The following is a 21,182-nucleotide window of genomic DNA, read 5'->3' as shown; positions in this document are numbered from 1 at the left end:
GCTGGGATTACAGGCACGCGCCACCATGCCCAGCTAATTTTTTGTATTTTTAGTAGAGACAGGGTTTCACCATGTTGACCAGGATGGTCTCAATCTCTTGACCTCGTGATCCACCCGCCTCGGCCTCCCACAGTGCTGGGATTACAGGCTTGAGCCACCGCGCCCGGCCGATTTCATTTCTTTTTATGGCTGAAGAATACTCCATTGCATATAGGTACCACATTTTCTTTATCCAGTATCTATTGACAGACACTTGGGTTGCTTCCAAGTCTTGGCTACTATCAACGGTGCTGCAATAAATATCAGAGTGCAGATATTTCTTTGATATACTGATTTCCTTTCTTTTGGGATACACTCAAAAACAAAAAATAGAGCTACCATATGATCCAGCAATCACTGATCCACATAAATCTACTTTTTGTTTTCTGAGGAACCTCTAAGCTGTTCTCCATAGTGGTTGTGCTAAGTTACATTCCCATGAACTGTGTATGAGGATTTTCTTTACTCCACACCCTTGTCAGCATTTGTTATTGCTTGTCTTTTGGATAAATGCTCTTTTAACTGGGGTGAGATGATGTCTCATTGTAGTTCTGATTTGCATTCTCTGATGATCAATGAAGCTGAGCATCTTTTCATAACCCTGTTTGCCATATGTATGTCTTCCTTTAAGAAATGTCTATTCAGATCTTTTGCCCGCTTACAAATTGTATTATTAGATTTTTTTTTTCCTATTGTTTGAGCACCTTATATATTCTGGTTATTGGTTCCTTGTCAGATGGATAGTTCGCAAATATTTTCTCCCATTTTGTGCGCTGTTTCTTCACTTTGTTGATGCTTCCTTTGCTATGCAGGAGTTTTTTTACTTGACGTGATCCCATTTGTCCATTTTTGCTTTGGCTGCCTGCTGTGCTTCTGGGGGGTATCGCTCAAGAAATCTTGGTTCAGAACAATGTCCTAGAGAGTTTCTCCAATGTTTTCTTTTAGCAGATTTATAGCGTGAGGTCTTAAATTTAAGCATTTAATCAATGCTGATTTTACTCTTGCATATAGCAAGAGACAGCAGTCTAGTTTTATTCTTCTGCATATGGACATCCAGTTTTCCCAGTATAATCTATTGAAGAGGCTGTCCTTTCCCCAATGTATGTTTTTGGCATCTTTCTCAAAAATAAATTCACTGGAGATGTATGAATTTGTTTCTGATTTCTCTATGTTTTTCTCCATTGGTCTGCGTGTCTGTTTTTATGCTAGTACCATGCTGTTTGGGTTACTTCAGCACTGTAGTATTTTTTGAAGTCAGGCAATGTGATTCCTCCAGTTTGTTCTTTTAACATAGGATAGCTTTGGCTATTCTGGGTCTTCTGTGGTTCCATATACATTTTTGGATTTTTTTTTCTACTCCTGTGAAGAACGTTATTGGTATTTTGATAGGGATTGCATTGAATCTGTAGACTGCTCTGGGTAGTATGGACATTTTAACAATATTGATTCTTCCAAGCCATGAACGTGGAATGTATCTTTCCAATTTTTGTGTGTTCTCCTCAATTTCTTGCATCAGTGTTTTATAGTTTTCATTGTAGAGATCTTTTACTTCTTTGTTTGTTTTTGTTTTTTCCAAGATGGAGTCTTGCTCTGTTGCCTAGGCTGGAGTGAAATAGCGTGATCTCAACTCACTGCAACCTCTGCCTCATGGGTTCATGAGACTCTCCTGACTCAGCCTTCCTAGTAGCTAGGATTACAGGTGTGCACTACCATGCCTGGCTAATTTTTTGTATTTTTAGTAGAGACAGGGTTTCACTATGTTGCCCAGGCTGGTCTCGAACTCCTGACGTCGTGATCTGCCCACCTTGGCCTCCCAAAGTGCTGAGATTACAGGCATAAGCCACTGTGCCCGGCCATTTCTTTAATTCCTAGGTATTTAATTTTACTTGTAGCTATTTTAAATGAAATTACTTTCTTAGTTTCTTTTTCAGATTGTTCACTGTTGGCATATAGAAGTGTTAGTGATTTTGTGTCCTGCAACTTTACTGAATTTACCTATCAGTTCTAATAGGTTTTTGGTGGAGTCTTAGAAGATCTTATCATTGTGCTCACTTCAGCAGCACATATACGAAAATTGGAATAATACACAGAAGATTAAGATTAGTATGGTTCCTGCACAAGGATAACATGCAAATTCGTGAAGCATTTTGTTTTGTTTTTTTTTAAAAAAAGACCCTATCATCCAGTAATAAGAATAATTTGACTTCTTCCTTAACAGTTTGATTGCCCTGTATTTCCTTTACTTGTCTGGTTGCTTTAGCTGTAACTTCTAGTGCTATGTTGAATAACAGTGGTGAAAGTGGGCAAGCGATTATTCTCTAAATAGAGATAAAGATCCTGAGACTCAGAGAAGTTAATAACATGTCCAAGTAAGTAGAAAAGCTGAAATCTGCCTCAGATTCAAGTCTGCCTCAAATTTCTGGGCTCTTATGCTCTAACAATCAATATCCAAGAGAGAAAGTCATATTAAAAAAAATAAAAGTAAAGCAGGTACCAAAAGCACATACACAATCTCCAGCAGCATATCAACGGCAGATAAGTGTGGACAGAGACGACTAAATTAGAAAGACACTGACAAACTATATGACTGAAAAATAAATTTAAAAAACAGGTAACAGCTCTCCACAAAAACAAAACACAAAAAGGCTCTCCAAGGGAGAGAAAAACCTTTTTTTGGGGTCAGGGGTTTAAGGAGGTTCAGGTTATTAAAGGGTGGCATGGGAGGACAGAGATAAAAGTTATTTCCCTTGCTTTGGGCAAAGACAGTTCTGCACCTTACCAACTCCTATAGTCTGTGTATGAATTAAATAAAAAGGCGTTTCCTTTCAAACTATCCTTAAGACAAAAAGAGTGACCCCTTTTATGTAAGTCCTTATAAAGTCTCTCCCATTTAGTAGTCCCTCATTATCTTGAAAAGGCAAAATACGGTTTAGGAAAGACACACTGGCTTGTGACGCAAATTTTGAATTCTAATTTTGTTTACTTGAAAGAATCAGTAAAAATGGGAACTCAGATTTAATAATTATTTCTGGGATACAGCCTCACAACTACACTGAGAAAAGGTTTTGGAGTTTACTGAAAAAAGAAACATAAGTAGTTGATTTTTAAGATCACAAACACACCAAAAGAACAAATGGGAAAAAAATTATCTGAAAAGGCACTGAGGCTAAAAATAAAAATTCAGTTACGGTATCATCTAGGGATTCAAACAGTAAAAAAATTCAAAAAGCAGTGAAAAATGAAGTGGAAACTACTAGTTGATTCAAAAAGTGCTGCATGAAACATCTCTACAGTGAGAATCACTAAATACAGCTCAAGGAAATTCAGAGATAATACAAATGAAAAAACATTCCTTGCTAATGGATAAAAAGAATCAATATTGTTAAAGTGGCCACACTGCCCAAAGACAGTAAATTAAATGCTATTCCTATCAAATTACCCATATCATTTTAACAGAATGAGAAAAAAACTATTCTAAAATTCATATGGAACCAAAAAAGAGAGAAAGAAACCCTAAACAAAAAACAAAAACAAACAAAATAAAACAACAACAGAAACCAAAGTTAGAGGCACCACAATACCTTACTTTAAGTACAAGCCTACAGTAACCAAAACAGCATGGTACTGGTATAAAAACAGACACATAGGCCAATGGAACAGGACAGAGAACCCAGAAATAAAGCCAAACACACCTGCAACCATCTGATTTTTAACAAAGTCAACAATAACAAGCAATGAGGAAAGAACTCCCTATTCTTAAATGTTATTAGGATAACTGGCTAATCACATGCAGAAGATTGAGACTGGACCCCTTTCTTATACCAGGTACAAAAATCAACTCAAAATGAACTAAAGACTTAAATGTAAGGTCCGAACTATAAAATCCATAGAAGAAAACCTAGGAAATTTGGCCTTGGCAAAGAATTTATGACTAAGAACCCAAAAACAGTTGCAACAAAAATAGAAATTGGTTAAGTGGGATCTAATTAAACTAACAAGCTTTTGCACAGCAAAAGAAATGATCAGTGTAGTAAACAGGCAATCCATAGAATGGAAGAAACTATTCACAACCTATGCATCCAACAGAGGTCTACTATCCAGAGTCAATACAGAACTTAAACAATTCAACAAGCAAAAAAACCCCAAACAATTCCACTAAAAAATGGGCAAAGAACATGAACAGACATTTTTCAAAAGAAGACATACATGTGGCCAAGAAGTACATGAAAAAAATGCTCAGCATCACTAATTATTAGGGAAATGCAAATTAAAACCATGAGCTACCATCTCACACCAGTCAGAATGTCTATTATTAAAAAGTCAAAAAATAGCAGATGTCGGTGAGGTCATGGAGAAAAGGGAACACTTAAACACTGCTGATGGAAATGTCAATTAGTTCAGCCACTGTGGAAAGCAGTGTGGAGGTTTCAAATAACTTAAAGCTACCATTCAATCCAGCAATCCCATTACTGGGTATTGGAAAGGTATTCAAAGGAAAACAGATCATGCTAACAAAAAGACACATGCACTCATATGTTCATTGTGGCATTATTCACAAAAGCAAAGACATGGAATCAACCTAGATGCTCATCAATGGTGGACTGGATTTAAAAAAATGGGATACATATACACCATGGAATACAATTCAGCCATAAAAAAGCTAAACACTGAATACACATAAATACAAAAATGGGAACAGTACACCCTGGGAACTACTTGAGCTGGAAGGGTGGCTTGGGTTGAAAAACTACCTATTGGGTACTATGTATGCCCACTACCTGGGTGATGAGATTATTGTACAACAAACATGAGTAACGCACAAGTTACCTAAGTAACAAATCTGCACGTCTTCCCTGAGCCTAGAAGTCAAATACATACATAGGTATATAATAAGAAATCTAAAACAAAAACAAAAAGTGCCTCAATCTTGAAGCTTCCTGAGATTGAAGTATTTTTTAATGTAATGTGACTTTAAATATTTATTTATTTTCATAGTTTCAATTTTTATTTTAGATTCAGAGGGTTAAATATCCATAAATAACTTTATTAAGCAAGGGTTCTGAAGCCAGACTGTATGGGTTAAATTCCATGCCACTCTTTACTACCTGTGTCTCAGCTTCTATATTTATAAAATGAGAGTAATAGTGATAATCTCATTAGGTAATTAGGATAACTAAGTGGGTTAATATTAGTAAAATGCTTAAAACTGTGTTGGCACAGTAAGCACTATGTGTTTGTTAAATTAAACATACAAGTTTGCTGAAGCGTTTTGTTTTAAGATGACTTTATATGTTTTCCTGGCTGCGGGAGTTCCAATTTTTAGTCTGGCCAAGATGTCTTATCATGTTCCATATGTTTTTCCATAAAGCATGCGATGTTCTAATACTTTAAAATATAGGAATTTTGGAAGCAAAGAATTTGATTTTTCTTCCAGTCAGTGGAATGTATCTTATCCTTACCAAGAAACAGAGCTACACGTTCAAAGTAATAATTTTCCTACCCTGCTGAAGAGATGCATGGGAAAGAGAACAGCTGACATCGTGAAAGCATCAATAAATGGTGACCCATCTACTCAGACTTGTGAATGGTCTCAGAGAAACAGATAAGCACTTAGCAGTGCTGCTTAACTGATGCTGCTAAAAGCTAGCATGCAAACATCTTTTGTAAAGGACCAAAGAGTAAATATTTTAGGCTTTGTGGACAATAAAGTTTCTGTTGCAACAACTCAACTGTGCAGTTGTAGCACAAAAGCAGCTATAATTTGTAAATAAATGAGTAGAACTATGTTCCAATAAAACTTTATTTATATACACTAACATCTGCGTTTCATGTAATTTTCATGTGTCATTAAATATTTATTTTTATTTCCCCTTCATAATTAAAAAAAAATCACAAACCAATCTTTGCTTGCAGTCTGCCCAATAACAGATGGTAGGCTGGGTTTGGCCTATAGGCCATACATAGTTTGTTGACTTCTGGTTTGAATTAAGAGAAGCTGTGGGAAATTAAGGATGGCATACTGACCAAATCCATGACCGAATTCTTTTATTCAAAATCTGTTAGATTATTGTATTCGCTATAGTTGTCATTCTAAAACTGCCTTCTTTTATTAAGACTCTCAGGTCCTTTACAGCCCTCTTCATTGTCATTTGATGACTTCCTTTTTACTAAGGTCAACATCTATCCAACAAGGGTTTATTTCAATTCCCTACGCTCTACCTTAAAACTTGTTTATATTCTAATTTTCTTTCTTTCCCTACACTCCTAATCAGAACATTCCTTCTCTGGTTGGAAGGATTGTAGACCTCCTTCATTTCTTGATACAAAACAACTTTAACCTCCTCAATTGTCACATTTAGCTTACATTTTCTTTTTTTTTTTTTTTTGAGACGGAGTTTCGCTCTTATTACCCAGGCTGGAGTGCAATGGCGCGATCTCGGCTCACCGCAACCTCCGCCTCCTGGGTTCAGGCAATTCTCCTGCCTCAGCCTCCTGAGTAGCTGGGATTACAGGCACGCGCCACCATGCCCAGCTAATGTTTTGTATTTTTAGTAGAGACGGGGTTTCACCATGTTGACCAGGATGGTCTCGATCTCTTGACCTCGTGATCCGCCCGCCTTGGCCTCCCAAAGTGCTGGGATTACAGGCTTGAGCCACCGCGCCCGGCTAGCTTACATTTCAAACTTTCCTTTTTCAAGTTCTTTCTCCCAGAAGATACAGTAATTCCTAACATTTATGTCCCCAACAACGGCGTCAAAATGCCAGTTAAAACCAAAAAAAAGAAAAAGAATGAAAAACAAAAATAGAACAAGTAGAAAAAAAGTAATACATATGGTAGATGCAAATCTAACTACAGTATATCAATAATCACTTAGTATGTAAATGTTCTAAATTCACCAATTAAATAAGAGATTGTCAGATTAAAAAAACCACCCAACTATATACTGCCTAAAAGGAATACACTTTAAATATCAAGATACATGTAGATTAAAAGTGAATGGAGAAAGATATACCATTATAACACTACTCAAAAGAAAGTGGGAATAGCTTATATTAACTTCAGACAGAACAAACTTCAGAGTAAGAAAAGTTATCAAGGATAAAGAGGGGCATTACATAATGATAAAGGGAGGGGAATTACATAATGATAAAGGGGTCCATTTTCCAAGGAAATATAATAATCCTTAACATTTACATGTCAAAGAACAGTGTCAAAATACATGAGTCAGAACTGACAGAGCTGCAAGAAGAAATATATGAATCTACTACTATAGCTGAAGACTGCAACACCCCAGTATTAGAAATGGACATATCCAGCAGGCAGAAAGTGATTAAGGAAATAGAATTCAACATCATCAATCAACTGGTTATAATCACAATTTATTTAAAAACAGCAGAATACACATTCTTTTAAAGCTCACATGAAACATAGATATGCAGAAGATAGACTGCATCCTAGGCCATAAACATACATGAACAAAGTTAAAAGAATAAAAATCATATGCTCTCTACTCTCAAACCACAGTGTAATTAAACTAGAAATTAACAATAAAAAGATAACTGGAAAATTCTACAACATGTGGATATTAAACAACACACTTTTAAATGACACATACATCAAAGAAGAAAACTCAAGAGAAATTAGAAAATATTTTAAACTAAATGAAAATGAAAATACAACTTGTGGAATGTAGCAAAAGCAATGCTTGGGAAATTAATAGCACTAACTATGTATATTAGAAAAGAAGAAAGATCTAAAATCAATCATCTAAACTTCTACCTTAGGAAACTAGAAAAAAAGAGAGTGAATTAAATTGAAAGTAAGTACTAAGAAAAAAATTACTGCAGAAATCAAAAGAAAACCAATGACATCTAAAGTGTTTCTTTCGAAAAAAAATCAATAAAATCAGTAAAAGTTTAGCTACACTAGAAAAAAAGAGAGGACCTAAATTACTAACATCAGAAATGAAACAGCGGTCATTATTACAGATCCCATAGACACTAAAAAGATAATCAAAAGAATACTATGAACAACTCTGTGCCCACAAACTTCCTAAACTAGGCAAAATTGACCAATTCCTTGAAAGACACAATCTGCTAAAACTGACATAAGAAGAGACAAAGAATCTGAAGAGGCCTACATGTATTTTAAAATATTTAATCAATAATTTAAACCTTCCAAAGCAGAAAGGACAGGCCTAGATGGGTTCACTGGTAACTTCCACCAAATATCTAAGGAAGAAATTATACCAGTTCTCTACAGTATCCACCAGAGGCTAGAAGCAGAAGGAATACTTTCCAATTTATTCTGTGAGGCCAGCATCACTCAAATACCAAAACCAGACAATGACATTACAGGAAAAAAAACCAAGAGGCCAATATCTCTCATGAATATAGATACAAAAACCCTCAACAAATTATTAATAAATTGAAACCAACCGTGCTTAAAAAGAATTATATACCACAATCAAGTGAGATTTATACCAGTAATGCAAGGCTGGTTCAAAATTTGAAAAATCAATTAATGTGATCCATCACATCAACAAGCTGAGGAAGGAAAACCGCAAGATCCTGTCAGTAGATGCAGAGAAAGCATTTGACAAAATCTAACACTGGCTGATAATACAAACTCTCAGTAAACTAAGAAGAGTGGGGAACCTCCTCAACTTGATAAAAAATAACACAAAAATCCTACAGATAACATCTTAATGGTAAGAAACTTGAAGTTGTCCAACTAAGATCTGAAACTTTTCTACATAATACTTGAAGTCAGTGCTAACTACAATAAAAAAAGAAAATAAAAAGTATATAGATTGGTAAGGAAGAAATAAAACTGTCTTTCTATGCAGATGATATGACTTTATGTAGAAAATCTAAAAGAATTGGCCAAGAACTACTGGGACTAATAAGTGATTATAGCAATGTTGATGGATACAAGGGCAGTATACAAAGGCCAATCACTTTCCTATGTATCTGCACTGAACAGGTGGAATTTCAAGTTTAAAACACAGTAACATTTATATTAACAATGCTTAAAATAAAATCTTTTGGTATAAATCTAAAACAACATGTACAAGAGCTATATGAGGAAAACTAAAAACTCTGATAAAAAAATCAAAGAACTAAATAATGTAAAATACTCTGCGTATACAGGTAAGAAGACTCAATACTGTGAAGCTGTCAGTTCTTCCCAGATTGATTTATAGATTCAATGTAATCCCAATAAAAATCCCTGCAAGCTATTTTGTGGATATTGACAAACTGATTCTAAAGTTAACATGGAAACTCAAAAGACTCAGAATAGCCAATATTATATGGAAAGAGAAGAACAAAGCTAGTAGACTGACACTATCCAACTTTGAGACTTATTATAAAGTTACAGAAACAGGAAGGTGCAGTAGTGGCAAAAGAATGGACAAATAGATCAATGGAACAGAATACAGATCCCTGTAGCAGACTCACACAGTCAACTATCTTTGACAAAAAGACAAAGGGAATACTGACAGAAAGATAGTTCCTTTTTTTTTTTTTTTTTTGAGACAGAGTCTCGCTCTGTCGCCAGGCTGGAGTGCAGTGGCATGATCTCAGCTTTTTAACATATGTTGCTGGAACAATAGGACATTCACATGCAAAAAAAAAAGAATCTGAGCAGACCTCACATTTTTACAAAAATTAACTCAAAATAAATCACATACCTAAATGTAAAATGCAAAATTATAAAACTCCTAAGATAACACAGACAACAATCTAGATGACCTTGGTCTGGGCCATGGCTTTTTAGACAAAACAACAAATGCATAATCCATGAAAAAACCAATAAACTGGACTTTATTAAAGTTAAAAGCTTCTGCTCTGTGAAAGACACCATCAAGAGGAGGAAAATAAAAACTCCAGACTGGGAGAAAATACTTGCAAAATACGTATCTAATGAAGGATTGTTATCCAAAATATACAAAGAATTTTTAAAACTCAACAATAAGAAAACAAACAATGCTATTAAAAAACGGGCCAAAGATCTTAACAGCTACATCACCAAAGAAGATACACAGATGGTCAATAAGCACATGAAAAGACGCTCTACATCTTATGTCATCAGGAAAATGCAAGTTAAAACAACAATGAGATATCACTATACATGTATTAAAATGGCCCAAATCCAGAACACTGGCAATACCAAATGCTGACAACAATATGAAGCAACAGGAATCCTCACTCACTGCTGGTGGAGGTGTATGCTGGTAGAGCTACTTTGGAAAACAGTTTGATGGTTTCTTCCTCTTCTTTTTTTTTTTCCCCACGCTACACTGACACATTTTGTGGTTACTTAGAAAACTAAGCACTCTTACTATAAGATTCAACAATCAAACTCTTTGAATATTTGCCCAAAGGACTTAAAAACTTATCTACACAAAAACCTGCACAAAGATGTTTATAGCAGATTTATTCATAACTGCCATAACCTGGAAGCAGTGAAGATGTCCTTCAGTAGGTGAATAGATGAACTGTGATACATCTCAGCAACAGAATATTATTCAGCACTGAAAGATATGAGCTATGATCATGAAGTCATGAAAAGACAGGGAGAAACCTTAAATGCATACTACTAAATGAAAACAGTCTGAAAAGGTTACATACTGTATGATTATGACATTCTGAAAAAGGTAAACCCAAGGAGACAGTAAAATAATACAGTAATGAAACTATTCTGCATGATACTATATTGATGGATATATGCATGGCAGATTTGTCCAAACATATAGAATGTATAACCCCAAGAGTGAACTTGGACAAAAGATGAAGTGAAGAAATTAAAAAGTAATTGGACCAAGAGTGAACCCTAATAAAAACTATGGAGTTTGGGTGATAATGATTTGTCAGATTCATCAATTTTAACAAATGTAGCACTCTAGTGGGGGATGTTCCTAATGGGGTAGGCTATACATGTATAGGGGTAGGTATTATATGAGCAATCTGTACTTCCTTCCAATTTTGTAGTGAACCTAAAACTGCTGTAAAAAATAAAGTCTATTTGAAAACCAGCTTCACTGAAGCATAAATTACACACAAAATTTACCAATTTTAAGTGTGCAAGTTCATAAGTTTCAACAAATGTTTATAGTAATACAACCATGACTACAATCATAATATGCATTCCCATCACCCTCAAAAGCTCTCTGTGCTGCTGCTTTTCAGTCAGTTCTCTCATTCCACTCCTGGCTCTTGGCAACTGTCGAATGGATTTGTGTCATTAGTCTGCCTTTTCTATTATATCATACAAATGGAATCAAACAGTATGTAGTCTTTTGTGTTTGCCTTCTTTCAACATAGCGCTTTTATAATAAAACGATTTTCCATTTATAAGTAGTTTCTTCCTTTTTTATTGCTATATAGTATTCTATAGCATGTATAAACCCAAATTTAGTTTGATGCACTAGTTGTTCCAGTTTGGGGACATTAAAAATATAGCTGCTATAAACATTTACACAGAAGTCCTTATATGTATATAGGTTTTTCATTTCTCTTAGGTAAATAACTAGAAGTAGAAATGCTGGACCTTATACTAAGTTTATGTTTAACCTTATAAAAACTGTCAAATCATTTCCAAAGTGACTGTGATTCTGCATTCACATAAGTGATGTGTGGACATTCCAGTTAACTGACAACCTTACCAACACTTGTAATTATCAGTGTTTTAAAATCTAGCCATATTAGTTGTTGTAGGGGTAATGAATTCTGGTATAACTGCTATTTTCCTGATGACTGATAACAGCATCTTTTCTCGTGCTTATTGGTCATCTGTAGTTCTACTTTCATTAAGTGGCTGTTCAAATCTGTTGGCCATTTAAAAAAATTTTAAATTGAGTAGCTTGTCTTCTTAAATTGCAAGAATTCTGGATGTTAGCCATTTATTAGATATGCGGTTTTCAAATATTTTCCTCAAGACCATGGCTTGTCTTTCTCCTTTCTTATCAGAATAGCAAAATTTCATTTTGAGTAAGTTCAATTTAACAAGTTCTTCTTTTCTTCCTCCAACTACCAGCCAAGTTGGAATATCAAGTTTTTCCTAGGCTGGGCACGGTGGCTCATGCCTGTAATCCCAGCACTTTGGGAGGCTGAGGCAGGTGGACTGCCTGAGGTCAGAAGTTCCAGACCAGCCTGACCACCATGGTGAAACCCCATCGCTGCTAAAAATGCAAAACTGGCTGGGCACGGTGGCACATGCCTATAATCCCGGCTACTTGGGAGGCTGAGGCAGGAGAATCACTTGAACCTGGGAGGTAGAAGTTAAGCCGAGATGGCGCCCACTGCACTGTAGCCTGGGCAACAAGAGTGAGACTCCGTCTCAAAAAAAAAAAAAAAAAAAAGGAAAAAGAAAAAAAGTTTTTCTTAATGGTTCATGTTTTTTATGTCCTATTTATGCAACCTTTGATAACTGAAGGTTTCTAAAGTTTTCCTTTTTTTTCTAGTTTTCTAGTTTTTGATTTTACATTTAGATGTATGAATAATTACAAATTAATTTTTATATGTATGAAATAGGGATAGAGGTTTATTTTTTTTTGTATATGGATATCTAAATGGTCTAGCAAGATTTGTTGAAAGATTATCATTTCCTCATCATCTTTCTTTTTCAAAATTGTTTTGGATATTCTGGTCCTTTCGATTTCCATGCAAATTTTAGGTTAGTTGATTAGAATACAAAAAACGTCTGCTGACATTTTGACCAGAATTGCAGTGAATCTATAAGTCAGTTTGGGACAATCTGACACTACAGCAAAATTAAGTGTTCAAGTCTATGAACATGATATCTTGCTCCACTTATTTAGGTCTTTCTTATTTTTCCTCGGCAATATTTACTATTTACTAGCTTTCAGTGTACAGGTCCTGTACTTGCTTCATATTTTGTCAATTTTATCCCTAAGTATTTGTTATTTTTCTGCTATTGTAAAGGTTTATTTTAGAAAAGTAATTTCCAATTTTTAAATGAATAGTGCTAATATACAGAAATACAATTAAATTTTTTCATAAACTGTATCCTGTAATCTTGCTAAAGTTACTTACTAGTTTTTGTAATTTATTTGTAAATTCCAGCCATGACATTTTCAGAAAACAACCTCCTTGAGCCTTAATTTCCACACAGAAATAAAGCAATTATGAGAAATAAAAATTGAGAAGAGAATCAAACAAATAAAACTCCTAAAACATTTAGCACAGTATTACTCTACAGCAATTATTAAATCTCTTCCCAAATCTCAGAGCACTTACTACAGGTTTTGGCATTGTTGATATGTCCCGAATCTTTTTCTACAGGCTTGTTCTTTCTCCCAGGTTTGAGATCCTTATACTCATTTGTCAGCTCTATTTCTATACCTAAATGGTGCTTTAGCATTTCAAGTACAATTCCTAAACCAAAATTACAGCCTTCATTAACACACGAATCACTTCTGTTTTCTGAAAGTCCTATTTCTGATAATGAAATCACTGTCATCTTAAACTACCCAGCAAATTCTGTAAGAATCACTGATAACTCTCCAAGATACTTCCAATTATTGTCAGTTGCTGCATCCTGTAATAATCACAATAGTTAATATTTAACACATTGTGTTAACAAATACTATATCTTAGACTCATTTAATCCTCACAACTTTATGAGTTAAGTTACTATTATTATATTTTATACATGAGGAAACTGAGACATAGAGATTAAGTAACTTTCCTGAAGTCGTGCACCAGGAACAACAGAGCTAGTATGATAATCTCCTAGGCTATTTACACTCCAGAGACAGTATTCTTAAACGTAAATTATATTGTCTCTATTGTAAGAGGATCCATCTGTTAGTGGTGATACAGGGACTGGGTGCTATTAAATGATATTAGGGTAGATTCAAAAAATGTCTAAATGCTTTATTAAAATAAGCATCCCTTACCATGAGACTTTTGAAAAACGGGCTAGTAGCAAATGGGAAATAAAATTATGACAACATTATTAGCTGGGCTTATAGTTAAAACTCCAACTAAGAGTTCTTGGATAGGACTCTGATAAGGTTTAAGAGAGGACATTAAGTCCCAACACCATCTTAACACTGGCTGGCTCCTGGAGATTACATACATTAGCATGTACATACTGCAGAAGCCTGACAAGTGGTGCAAGTGAGCTCCAACACCGTTTTTCCAGAGCTAGGAAGAGATGATGTGGAAGGGGAAGCTCTAATCATGACTGGGATCATTTAGAGAAAGACCACTTGAGGCCGTGCCTGGTGGCTCACACCAGTAATCCCAGCACTTTGAGAGGCTGAGGCAAGTGGATCACGAGGTCAGGAGTTTAAGACCAGCCTGACCAAGATAGTGGTCTACTAAAAATATCTATTAAAAATACAAAATATTTGCCGGGCGCGGTGGCTCACGCTTGTAATCCCAGCACTTTGGGAGGCCGAGGCGGGTGGATCACAAGGTCAAGAGATCGAGACCATCCTGGTCAACATGGTGAAACCCCGTCTCTACTAAAAATACAAAAATTAGCTGGGCATGGTGGCGCATGCCTGTAATCCCAGCTACTCAGGAGGCTGAGGCAGGAGAATTGCCTGAACCCAGGAGGCGGAGGTTGCGGTGAGCCGAGATCGCGCCATTGCACTCCAGCCTGGGTAATAAGAGCGAAACTCCGTCTCAAAAAAAAAAAAAAAAAAAATACAAAATACAAAATACAAAATTAGGACATACTAAAAATACAAAAATTAGCTGGATGTGGTAGTGGGTGCCTGTAATCCTTGCTACTGGGGAGGCTAAGGCAAGAGAATCACTTGAACCCAGACGGTGGAAGTTGGGATGACCTGAGACCGGGGCCCAGCCTAGGTGACAGAGCAAGGCTCTGTCTCAAAAAAAAAAAAAAAAAACCACTTGACTAGAAACATGGCCCAAACTATATTTTGGAATATGATCTAAATGAGTAAAAATTTCTTTTCTTTGTGAGGGATGGAGGAGGGCAATAGAGAACAGGTGGAAAAATCTCTACCACCCATCACCTCCGAGTTGTATTTCTAAAACCAATTTTCCCATCTTTGTTCTCTATGCCAACATCTAATTCGGGCCATAGTTACTAATTGCCTGTACTTCGGGCACTCCTATACAGGGTATCTTGAATTACTATAAATATATATATACATATATTACTTCCAAGCTAATTCTCTAAAATGTAAATTTTATCATGTCAGCCTTCATTACCCACTGAAGTAAATAAAAGCTCTTTATTCTAACATTGCAGCTACCAAAAAATGAAACTATCTATCCTTATCTCTTATCTACTTGTACACTCCAAATCAGGTGAATTATCTGTTGTTTCTTGACAATTCTTTAATTTTGTTTCTTCTATACTTAGGTTTACAAAGTTTTTGGAATAGTTTTTTCTCATATCTACATGTTAAATTTCACACTTCAAATGCTTGTTTCATGTACCACCTCTTCTAAAAGGCCATTCCCAAAGCAGATAGGGACATTCACAGCCTACAACAGGCTTCTTAACATACATAAAATTTTGCTTTAAAATATAAATATGTATATAATGTATTTCAGCTCTTTGAAAACAGAAATTATGTTTTAATTTTTAAAATACTCTACAGTGTGTCATGCACAAAGGTTCAATAAATATTGACTTGAACAATTTCTAGCCCACCATAGGAAAAGTTTAAAGAGATACTTTAGCATTTTATTTCTCTTTCCATAGTCCATACTCCAACAAAGGGAAATCTGAGCACACATACATATTTTTCTCCAGATTCTCGTCTGAAACCATGGGGAGAGAGATGTTTCTCTTTTGCCTTTGATGTACTCAGTAAAGTGCTGAGTTCATAATGTTGTCTCTCATTTAAAATAAAAGGAAACAAGGCAAGCAACATTAAACATTTGAAATTGACAGGAAGGGAATGTTAGGTTCATCCATACATTAAAGAATTAAGGAAGGCAGAAAACAGTTCATAGAATGGGCTATGGAGACTGAATTCTCACAGGAAAAAGGCAGTCATGGTAATTAATTTCTATTAGGTTCTATTATAAAATGGTAATGGAAAATGAGTTTAACTATATGGAATTGTACATCATGTACAATTACGTGGGAACAAATTTATAACATTTATCAGATGGCATCTGCAATTAATTCATAAAAGTGCTTATATAATTAAACTGTAATTTTTACAAAAAAATTCATAAAAAGAAGACAACTTTTTTCATAATCCTCCCTAAATAAACTCAAAAGCATTACTATTACTAGTCTTTTTCATTGAAAACTCATGAAATACTTGAGCCATTTAAGTCACTACTGCTCTAGTGGTCTGTATCATTAAAGATGGTGCGTGTGTGTGTGTGTGTGCGCGCGCATGCACGTGCGCGCGTGTGTTTAAGTAGCCATAACCTTTGGCTATACCTTGGTATAAGTCATTCTTTGTAAACACTGTCTAAAACTTGTGGAATGAAAACTCATACAGAAGAATAAAGAGAGGCAATCAGAGCAAATGACTTTCTTACAAGTAAAATGCTTAATATTTAGTTAGGGTACAGAAAATAGCGGGGAAGTAGTCGTTTCTTCTATAAAATTTTTTTTTTTTTTTGGGGTAGAGCTGGGGTCTCACTGTTGCCTAGCCAGATAACGAACTCCTAGCCTCTAGTGATCCTCCCACTGCAGCCTCCCAAAGTGCTGGAATTACAGGAACAAGCCACTGCACCTGGCCATGGAAAAGGTTGTTTCTATAATGAAGAAGTGATATTGGTTATACTTGATACCAAGCTGAAGTATCTATTGACTTACTTCTGGATCAAATGTACAGTTTAAACAATGGCAAAACATGACACATAAGAATAGACATGTTCTGTTGAATCAACATACAGAACATTCCATTCTTATAAATGACAGGCTATTTATCATACCTTGACTTTCCTGTAAACTACTTCTATAAACTATTTCAAAGCTAACATTTCATTGTCATTTATGGGTATGAGAGTTCCTTTATAGGTATGTGAGTTCTTTAACAGGTTTGCATACTGACAGCCTATCTGACTAGAATGAACAAAGTGCATTCTTGCCTGAAGGCAACGAGAATCTTTTTATTTTATTTATTTTTTTTAAAGAGAGACAGGGTTTTGCTCTGGTGCTCAGGCAGGAGCATAGTGGCACCATCTTAGCTCAGTGTAGCCTCAAACTCTGAAGCTCAAGGGATCCTTCCACCTCAGCCTCCTGAGTAGCTGGGATTACAGGCACATGCCACTGTGTGTGATTAATTTTTTAATTTTTGTATAGAGATGGGGTCTCACTTTGTTGCCCAGGCTGAACCTGAACTCCTGGCCTCCAGTAATCCTCCTGCCTCAGCCTCCTAAAGTGTTGGGATTACAGGAGTGAACCACCATGTACAGCCCAGAGACGTATTATTTTGGGCATCTGCCATCTTCATGATTTTAGACAAAAACAATTTTAGAAATCATAGGCATTATTACATGCAGAGAATTTATGAATAATCTCACGAAGAAAAATTCATATTTGGGGTCCAAGTGAATTAAGAGAAAACATTTGAATTCTATTAATAGATATGCGACTGTCATTTAAGCTTTGCTATTTGAAGATGCATGAACTCATTTTCTATTTTTTACAAATAATATAGACACACTTTCCATTTGTGAAATGAAAACACACTGCCTTGGAGTTTTAAAAAACATATCAATTTTAAAACACATGGATATGTTTATTTTTTCATAATTTACAAAAAGATCCAAGAAAAATAACAATGGTAGGAGTTGCTAACAATCAGAATATATAGTAAGTTGAGGAAAGGGGACTCTTTCTTTAGGGAGCTCATTGTAGTAGTGAAGTTTACTCATCTGCATGAAATATTTGTTACCAGATCTAGTCAGAGACTCCTCTACCTTTATGGTACTAAAAAGAGAACACTGACACATTTTACTTTAAAAATCAACTAATTAGATGATGATAATAATAATAGCTAACATTTGTTGAATACTTAGAATTAACTAATGAATTTCATTTAATTCCATTAATAACTACATTAGTCCATTTTCATGCTGCTGATAAAGGCATACCCGAGACTGGGCAATTTACAAAAAAAGAGGTTTAATGGACTCACAATTCTACATGGCTGGGGAGGCCTCCTTGGGAAGGCATGGAGGAGCAAGTCACATCTCTTGTGGATGGTGGCAGGCAAAGAGAGAGAGCTTGTGCGGGGAAATTCCCATTTTTAAAACCATCAGATCTTGCTAGACTTATTCACTATCACAAGAACAGCATGGGAAAGACTTGCCTCAATGATTCAGTTATTTCCCACTCAGCCCCTCCCACAACACATGGGAATTATGGGAGCTACAAGATGAGATTTGGGTGAGGACACAGACCCAAACTATATTGATAACTGCATGAAGCACAGACTTATATAACACGTTCGTTCTTTCTCCTTTCATTTACAGTAATACACTTTTAATGGCTAAAATGAATTCAGAGTATCCTCACATCTAGTAATAATAATTTCTACAGAAGCAGAAACTAAATGATCATACATCTGGTATACATAATACAAATATACACATCATGCATAAACATTTATTAAAACCAGGAACAACATGAATGAAAAAAATAAGGAACAAAAATAAAATATGAAATAGTCATTATGAGAGCATCCAAAATTTAAAGGATCTCAAATACAGTAAGGCAAAACTTAATTGCTAGCAAGTAAATGACCTAAATGAAGCTAATATAGCTTGTCTAAATGTTATATTTTTACACTGTGTTCTGTTAAAAATGTATAGCTACTCTGTTTCTTTAACCCTAATGTCACTGTCATGATGTTCTTAAAGAATGTTATTAAAAGTCACACAGGATGCCTTTTAAGTCATAATAAATATATGTCACAAATCATATGGGAGAGTCTAGAATCTCTAAGGTATGATTTTGTTCAACAGCTAACAGTTTGCCAAATGGCACATTAGTAGCTTGAAAAGAAAGTCCATAGAAATATCATAGAATTTCTGTAACTACTAAAATTAGCTGATACCTTATAAAATTATATTTGAATAATTTCAAAATAAAATGTTACCCTTACTGAAGAATCCACATAAATATAATTCATATGAATTAAAAGGTGTATGTGGTAGGTTGAATGGTGCCCCCAATCCCACCAAAAAAGAGAATTCCATGTCCTGACTCTCAGAAGCTGTGAATATTACCTTATTTGGAAAAAGGGTCTTTGCAGATATGATTAAGTTAAGCATCTTGAGAAGAGAGACCTGGCCTGAATTATCTGACTGGGCCATAAATGTAATCAGATGTATCCATATAAGACGCACACAGAGGAGAAAGTCATACGAAGACACAGGCAGACACTAGACTGGTTACAAGCTAAGGAAGCCAAGGAATGCCTGGAAGTCCCCAGAAGCTAGAAGAAGCAAGGAAACAATCATCCCTAAAGCCTTAGGAGACAGTAAAGTCAAGTCAACACCTTTGTTTCAGAGTTCTGGCCTCTAGAATGGATAATAAATTTCTGTTGTTTTGCCACCAAGTTTTGGCAATTTATCATTGCAATCCTATGAAATTAATACAGTACAGTTTTAAATTTGTGGTTTTTGATATGTACATTTGAGAACAAAAATGTACCTATTGATGTTCAACTTCATACATATTACGGTTCATATACTGTTTACTAAGTATAACAATGGCGTGGCAGAAAGAACAACTGGAATGGGAACGAAGAGAACAATGTCTAATTATGGCTCTGTTCCTAACAACAGTATAACTGACAAGTTGTATTATCTCTTCAGCCTTGTTTCCTCATTTGCAAAATGAATGCAATGTTTACGGTGATCTTTAAGCATTTTGGAACTAAGTTTTTATGAACTTTTAAAGTGTCAATAAGGCATAGTATAAAAATTATAGTAACAAAAATCAAGAACATTTAAAACGTAACAGTTTGGTCACTTAAATCAGCCAGAAGATTCATAGAATTGCATAAATTTATACAAGGTAATTATTAAATACTTATTCAGAGTTGGCAATATGTAAAATTCTCTATACAATTATTAGTTTTTACAAACACTCAAGAAGTTTTAGTTATATGCCCAGAACTGCGCTGGGCTCCTTGTTTTCTAATGGAAATAAAGCCTGAATGCCTTACAGAAGACACACTACTGCCTATGACACAGGCATTAAAATAGTTAATATGTATAGAACAGTTAAACAGTATTAGGCATAATAAAATTTTAATGAATATTAACTTTACTGTCTAGGATACATCATATATTCTCTTCCCTAAAGTATCTTCTATCCATAAAAGGACCTCACAACTACAACTTTTTAAGATAATGTGAAGAGGTTTTATGTAGTAACAAAATTTAAAAATGGTAACCATTTTTTTGCTCCTCCAAAACATACACTTCCAATCAATCCTGTTTCCTATTACTGAAAGAACTTTTCATGATGACTGCAAGACTGAAGGATAATTTAGAAGCAGTCTCTAAAACTGGAAGTAATGTTCATCTAAATATGCCTGCCAAGTTTAAAAATGTATTAGAAGTTAAACTGAAACATGTTGAAAATGACTCATTGTGGACCAGAATATACACTGTAGGAAATAAGAGCTCATTTACAAGTGGGAGAAATATACTAACATTTCATCTGTGGTAATTCTCTGGACTTTCCTTCCAGTAAACATCATATTTTAAAATAATCGTGGAAAATAATCTTACCCTTAACTTTAGTTTTTATGAGTTGATTTAGTTAGCTGGCATTCCAATTTTTCATACATCTTTTTTTGGATGTGGGTATATTTACCAAATGTAAATCTATGAAAATTTTCCCCCAAAAGCAACAGAGCAGCAGCCTATAAAGAAAGCTGTATGAACACACACACATACATACACATGAGCACACACACAACTCACTCTTTTACTTTTTCTGGTTTTCAGTTCACAAGCATAATAACCAACTAGGATTCTAGATTTCTAAGAAACATCCTAAAAATGTGCACACATACAATCTGTTTCCTTCATCCACATCATTTCCTTTTGATGCTATTGATGGGTAATCAGAAGAACACGTACTTGTGTTCTTTTTCTAGTACCACTTACATATTTGTATTGATTCAGTCTACTCTTTCGAGTAA

At 35.1% G+C, this 21,182-nt stretch overlaps 1 protein-coding gene and 1 pseudogene across 2 annotated transcripts in view; one reads left to right on the top strand and one right to left on the bottom strand.

The window, feature by feature from the left end:
* The window catches only part of PIBF1 (progesterone immunomodulatory binding factor 1), a 233,993-nt gene that overhangs the window by 131,893 nt on the left and 80,918 nt on the right, over positions 1 to 21,182 (bottom strand). The window lies entirely within an intron of this gene.
* Positions 2,084 to 2,196, top strand: LOC119470399 (annotated as a pseudogene).

This window comes from Cebus imitator, unplaced genomic scaffold (assembly GCF_001604975.1).
Source record: "Cebus imitator isolate Cc_AM_T3 unplaced genomic scaffold, Cebus_imitator-1.0 Scaffold29, whole genome shotgun sequence".
Taxonomy (NCBI): domain Eukaryota; kingdom Metazoa; phylum Chordata; class Mammalia; order Primates; family Cebidae; genus Cebus; species Cebus imitator.
Note: the sequence above shows the minus strand (reverse complement) of the source record. Positions and strands in the feature narration are given on the sequence as shown.